The sequence below is a fragment of the Dryobates pubescens genome, chromosome 25, assembly GCF_014839835.1.
Source record: "Dryobates pubescens isolate bDryPub1 chromosome 25, bDryPub1.pri, whole genome shotgun sequence".
NCBI classification, from domain to species: Eukaryota; Metazoa; Chordata; class Aves; order Piciformes; family Picidae; genus Dryobates; species Dryobates pubescens.
The window spans coordinates 5,648,108-5,654,236 of NC_071636.1; positions in this window are offsets into that span (position 1 = coordinate 5,648,108).

Here is a 6,129-nt window from a genome sequence, read left to right on the forward strand (position 1 = left end):
TCATGAAGCGCCGTGGTGTGGTTGAGAGCGTGGGGGTGGAGGAGGTGATGGGGCTGGGAGGGTCGCGGGGCTAGGGGATGCACGTGGGGCTGGGGGGATGCACACAGGCATGGGTGAGGACATGGGGTTGGGGGGGGCATTGGACTGGGGGATACACACAGGACTGGAGAGGTACATGGGACTGGAGAGGTACACTGGGGTTGGGGAATGCACATGGGGCTGGGAGGGAACCTGGAGCTGGGGGATGGACATGGAGAGCTGAGGGGATGGGGGGTCATAAAGCTGAGGGTCATATGGAGCTGGGGAGATGATGGAGCAGGGCGAGTCACACGAGGCTCGGGGATGCACATGGAGCAGGGGGGGATGATGGGGATGGAGAATGCACATGGAGCTGGGGGGCTGATGGGGCTGGGGGATGCCCCTGGAGCTGGGGGGCACAGGCAGCAGACGCATGACACCCAAGAGGGCGCAGAGTCAGATCCCTGCTATTCCCCGTTCCCGACGCTCCCGGCGGGGCGCTGCCTGCCCAGGGCGGAGCAGCTCCGGCAGGAAGAGGAAGAGGAAGAGAAGCAGAGGAAGGGCCGTGCCGGGCACACAAAGCCCGGGGGGCGGGCTGTCCGTCGCTCCATCCGGGCGGCCGTCGGTCTGTCCGCGTCTGCGGCGCGGAGCGGCGATGGCGCTGGCGGCCGTGCGGGGCTGGGCGCTGGCGGCGCTGGCGGTGCTGGTGCCGGGCCCGGGGGAGCGCGGCCGAGCCTTCGCCGTGCTGCAGAAACAGAACCTGGGTAAGGGATGGGGGGAGCCTGCTTAGCAGGAGGCTTGTTTAGTTGTTGTAATGACTGAATATTATTGTTGTTGTTGTTGTTATTTCGTCGTATTGTTATTGTTAATTATTATTAGGGGAGGGGTGCCTCCATCTCTTTCTTTACATCTCATTGTCTACAGCGAGGGTGGTGAGACCCTGGACCAGGTTGCCCAGGGAGGTTGTGGATGCCCCCTCCCTGGAGCTGTCCAAGGCCAGGCTGGATGATGCCTTGAGCAACCTGGTCCAGTGGGAGGTGTCCCTGCCCGTGGCAGGGGGTTGGAACTCGATGACCTTTAAGGTCCCTTCCAACCCACCACTGTTCTGTGATTCTGTGACTCTCTAACCTTAATCCCTCCCTCCTCGTGCAGTGTTGCTGGGCAGCATCCTCAGTGCTCTGCTCCTCACCATCATCCTCATGGCTATCTGTGTCTACAAGCCGGTCCGGCGGCGGTAGCCTAGCAGGACCTGGTGGGTCCGTCTCAGAGAAGCTCTGCCAGTCCCACCTGGCTCATCCCCCCCCGGCTGCAGCCATCCCACCACCTCCAGCAGGATGCTCTGACGTTGTGTGCACGGCTTCACCTCCCCACGGCTCCGTCGCGAGGTCACCTTCGGCAGCAGCACGGCCGGGTGCGGGAGATCACGCCCAGCAGCAGACTGACTCCTGGACCTGCCCAGAGGGGTTGTGCAGCAGACCCAGGTGGGTTGGAGCAGGGTCTGTAGCACTGCACCTTCATCCCAAAACCACAGCATGCCAGCGAGGCTGATCTGACGTCCTCAAGAGCGTCCCTGGGGTGCTCGTGTGCACATCAGGAGCAGGCAGAGAGTGTGACCTGCTGTGACACTTGTTCTGCCCAGTGACCTGGGGGACCAGACCTTGAGGTCAGGACGAGAGCCTGGCCAGAGTGTTGCCATCACCAGTCCTTGAGTCTGGAGGGTTTGTTCTGCAGCCTTCAGAAGCAGCCTGGAGGCAAAACCACAGCTGTGGAGCTGCAGGGCTGGCAGGTGCTTGTTTCTGAGCAGAAACACTGAAGTGTGAGCAGACCTGAGGGTACTGGTTGATGACCACCTGGAGAGGAGCCGGTGTGTGTGTCCAGGTGACCAAGAAGGCCAGCGGCATCCTGGCTTGGATCAGCAGTAGCGTGGCCAGCAGGACCAGGGTAGGGATAGTCCCCCTGACCCGGGGATGGGTGAGGCCACACCTTGAATCCTGGGTTCAGTTTTGGGCCCCTCACTCCAAGGACATTGAGGAGCTGCAGTGAGTCCAGAGGAGGGCAAAAAAGCTGGGGAAGGGTCTGGAGAACAGGGCTGGCAAGGAGCAGCTGAGGGACCTGGGGTTGCTTAGTCTGGAGAAGAGGAGGCTCTCTGTAACTCCCTGAAAGAGGCTGGAGCCAAGCGGGGGTTGGTCTCTTCTCCCAAGGAACAAGTGACAGGACAAGAGTAAAACAGCCTCAGGGGGCAGGAGCAGGGGTTTAGGTTGGACATGAGGAGCAATTTCTTCTCCTTGAGTATTGTCAAGGCCTGGCCCAGGCTGCCCAGGGCGGTGGTGGAGTCCCCATCCCTAGAGGGGTTTCAGAGCTGTGGAGATGTGGTGCTGAGGGCCACGGTTTGGTGGTGCCCTGGCAGGGCTGGATGATCTGGAAGGTTTCTTCCAACCCAAACCACTGCTTCTCTGATTCTGTTCTATGAGCCTGCTGTACCTGTTCAGGGACAGCTTTGTCATTCCTGACATGATTTGCTCTGACTCTTGGCTGAATCCCCAGCAGCAGCCTTGCACTGACACAGCCACGCTGAACTGGGGTGCTGGCAAGGGTTTCCAGCTTGTGCTGAGCACTCCTCTGCATGCAGGTGTGTTCATTCCCTGGAAATGGGAACCTCTCAATGTCCACCAGCCCAGCAGAGGCTGCTGGGCTGAGGCTCTTGGGGGGGTGTGGTGTGGTGGTGAAGCTGCAGGCAGAGCAGTCCTCTGCGGCTTCAGCAGCAAACTGAAGTGTTTCCACTGAGCCACATCTCCACAGCCATGCTGCTAGTTTGGTTTGCACTGCCCTGAGGCAGAACTGGATTTTGCTGAGTAATTATTCCATTGGTATTTAACACAGGGAGTGGGGGGGGGATTGGGCTAGTAATTTATTTAGTGTTTCAAACCTTAATTTCCAGAGCAGCTGTGGGTGACCTGTTCCCTCCAGCCTTGTGCTGCATGTGACACGACTGGTTTGGAGGACACTGACCTCTCATTGCCACAGGGAAGTTCCTTGGGGGCCATTGGTGAGAGCCGTGGGTGCCTGCTCCCTGGAGAGGTGTTCAGGGCCAGGTTGGGTGGGGCCTTGAGCAACCTGATCTAGTGGAAGGTGTCTAAACCCATGGCAGAGGGGGTGGAACAAGATGGTCTTTAAGGTCCCTTCCAACCCAGACCATTCTGTGAGTCTATGAAGTTGGAGGCTGGCCTGCAACAGCTCCAGTCGCTGATCCAGGTGAAACGTGAGAGAATGAGGGAAGGGGACACTCTTCTCTTGCTCCTTTCCTTTGTAAGCTGCTGTAAAGCTTGGCCTGCAGCTGGCTGCTGCTCAGGAGGTGGCTGCTGCAGAGCTGACAGCCCCAGCTCTCGTGTTCCCCCGAGCAGAGCCCTTGTTTGCCCTCATTCTCCACTCCCTCCCACGTCTCTCTGTGCAAATAAAAACCCAAGTAAACAACCCAGGCCTCCCTTCTTTATTCATGGCTGCTCTGTTGGTTGTTAACAGGGCTGTGGGAAGGGAGGTGGCAGCTCCTCTTCCCACCCTGGGGAAGGAATGGGGCAGGGCAGCAGGGGGGTGATTGCCCTTAGTCGGTGGATGTCTGTGAGCAGGGAGCTGCGAGCAGTGAACTGAAACTGAAAGCTCACCCCGCAGGCATTGGTGCACTCAGAGCAGACATGAAGAGGGCAAGTTCAGCTATGAAGACTATCTGGTTTGATTTAAAAGTCAGCCAGGGCAGGGCAAGGAAGGATTCACATCATTAATTCTTATTATGCTTTGAAGCAACAGCCTAAAAGCAGCAGAGAGCTGGTCTCGGGGAGAGAGACAAACAGCACTGACTGGAAATGGACCTTAAAAAACCAAGCTCTGGGTCTAGGACAAACTCCAAGAGGTTCAACTCGGAGCTTCTGCTTCCCTCCTTGAACCTCAACCACCCCTGGACAGAGGAGCTGGACTCAGCTCTCACAGCAGGCTCAGCATTACTATTAAACACACCACAGAAGCCTCTGCTCATCTTCTCTCCCCACCTCCAGCCCCTGATGAAGAGTGCCTGGAGTCCCACCCCTCCCTTACACCTCTGTGGCTCCTGGATCCTTGTTTTCAAAACAGAGACTCAAAGGTTGGCTGAAAATAGCAGAGCAACATTTCCAGGCATTGGGTGTCTGTCTCAGACTAAATCATGACTTCCTTGGGTAGGTTCCCCAGCCCTAATGCCACCTTTGCTGTACCAAAGGGCAGATAAGGATATTTAGTAGAAGGCTCCAGTTACCATGTAAGAAAAAAACCCCAACAAAGGAGTTTGTGTGCAGTGTAACCCTGTGCAGGACCTTTGTTCTTCCTTCCAGCACACAGAGAGGATCCTTCTTCTGGAAGAGGGTGGAAGGAACCTCTGGAGATCTTTCAGTCCAACCCCCCTGCTCAAGCAGGGGCACCCACAGCAGCTTGCCCAGGATCACGAGGGCCAGGGGAGGAGACTCCACAACCTCTCTGGGCAGCTCCAGGGCTCCAGCACCCTCACAACAAAGGAGTTTCTCCTCCTGGGTTCCAGTTTGTGCCCAGTGGCCCTTGTCACCACTGACAAGAGTCTGGCCCCATCCTCTAGCCCCCCAGAGGTCCTTTAGCTCTTGCTGAGCACTGATCAGCTCCCCTCTGGGGCTGCTCTTCTCCAGGCTCAACAGCCCCAGGGCTCTCAGCCTTTCCTCCTCACAGAGATGCTCCAGGCCCCCCAGCATCTTTGTAGCCTCTGGTGGACTCTCTCCAGTAGTTCCTTATCTCTCTTGAACTGGGGGAGCCCAGAGCTGGACCCAGGATTCCAGATGTGGCCAGGCTAGGGCAGAGCAGGGTACAGAGCAGAAGAGGTAAGCTGGGGCTTAGGAAAAGCAGCTCCTGCTCTGTGAAAGCAGGGCCTCTAGTGTCACAGAAAGCAAACACACAAACCACACCACTTCTCTTTTCACAGGAACAAAACTGAAAGTGAGAGTTCTCAATATTCTTTAGTTTACAGTATAAAAACACAGCCCCCCAAACCCAGAATACAAGTTAGTTTGGAATAAAAGGGGGGGGGGGGGTCCCCCCTCCCCCACCTGGTAACCTTGAAGATGCTCAACAGACAAAGTGATGTCAGCCAGATGGTCTGATAAAGGCAACAACATTCTCTTGCCCCTGAAGGAGAAAACCCCAGCTTCATCTCCCATCTCACAGCTCTCTCTCTCTCAGGAGCTCAACACAAGGCTCATTCCCTTCCCCTCCCTCCCCCATCCCCCTCCAGAAATCCCCTTTCCAAAGGCAGACAAGATTCCAACACTGACCATGGCCACAGGGCAAGCAAACAGACTCCTGCAACCACCAAAGCAGCTCTTTTGGGGGTGCAGGTGGGATCCCTAACAAAAACAGTGCAGGCAGACCAGCTCTAGTGCACACTGATGGGATTTTAATCATCTGCTATGTAAAACAATGGAGTATTGGGTTAAAAAGCAGGTTCTGAGGTCCCAACCACCTCCCTGGTTACGAGTGAGTCCACATTAAGGTGATTTTAGAGAGGTTTAGGAGTTGGTCACCCCAAACCCACCCTGTTTTGCCCCAGGAACACGTGCAGGATTAGGTAGCAAGCTCAGAGCATAGGTACCATAACCAAACTCTGCAGGCTTCTGGCAGCCAGAGCAGAGTTTTGCTCACATTGAACCCCTGTAAGGCTTTCCTGTGGGTGTCCAGCATGTCCTTGTGGAGTGCACTTAAGAGAGCCCCAGTGGAAGTGCTGTAAACACCAAGAGGAGGGCAGATAAAACAGCTCTAAATCTCTCCTGGGAGGAAAGACCTGAGGAAAGCTGGTTAAAAGCTACCTGGGAACTGTCACAAGCTGGCTTGTTAGGTCATTATTGGCTTGGTTTAAAAAAGAAACCCAAAAAACCCCAAATCAATTACAAACATTCAGGTAAAAAAATAGATGTCTTCACATGAAGGATGTGCATTTGAACCTCCCAAGAAGCAACACCTTTCCCTTTCAGGTGGCAGGAGGAGAAACTGAGCTCCCAAGAAGGGCTACATCAAGGTTTTTTTTTCCCCCCCTCCCCACCCCTGCTTTGCCTCCTGTTTGAATTC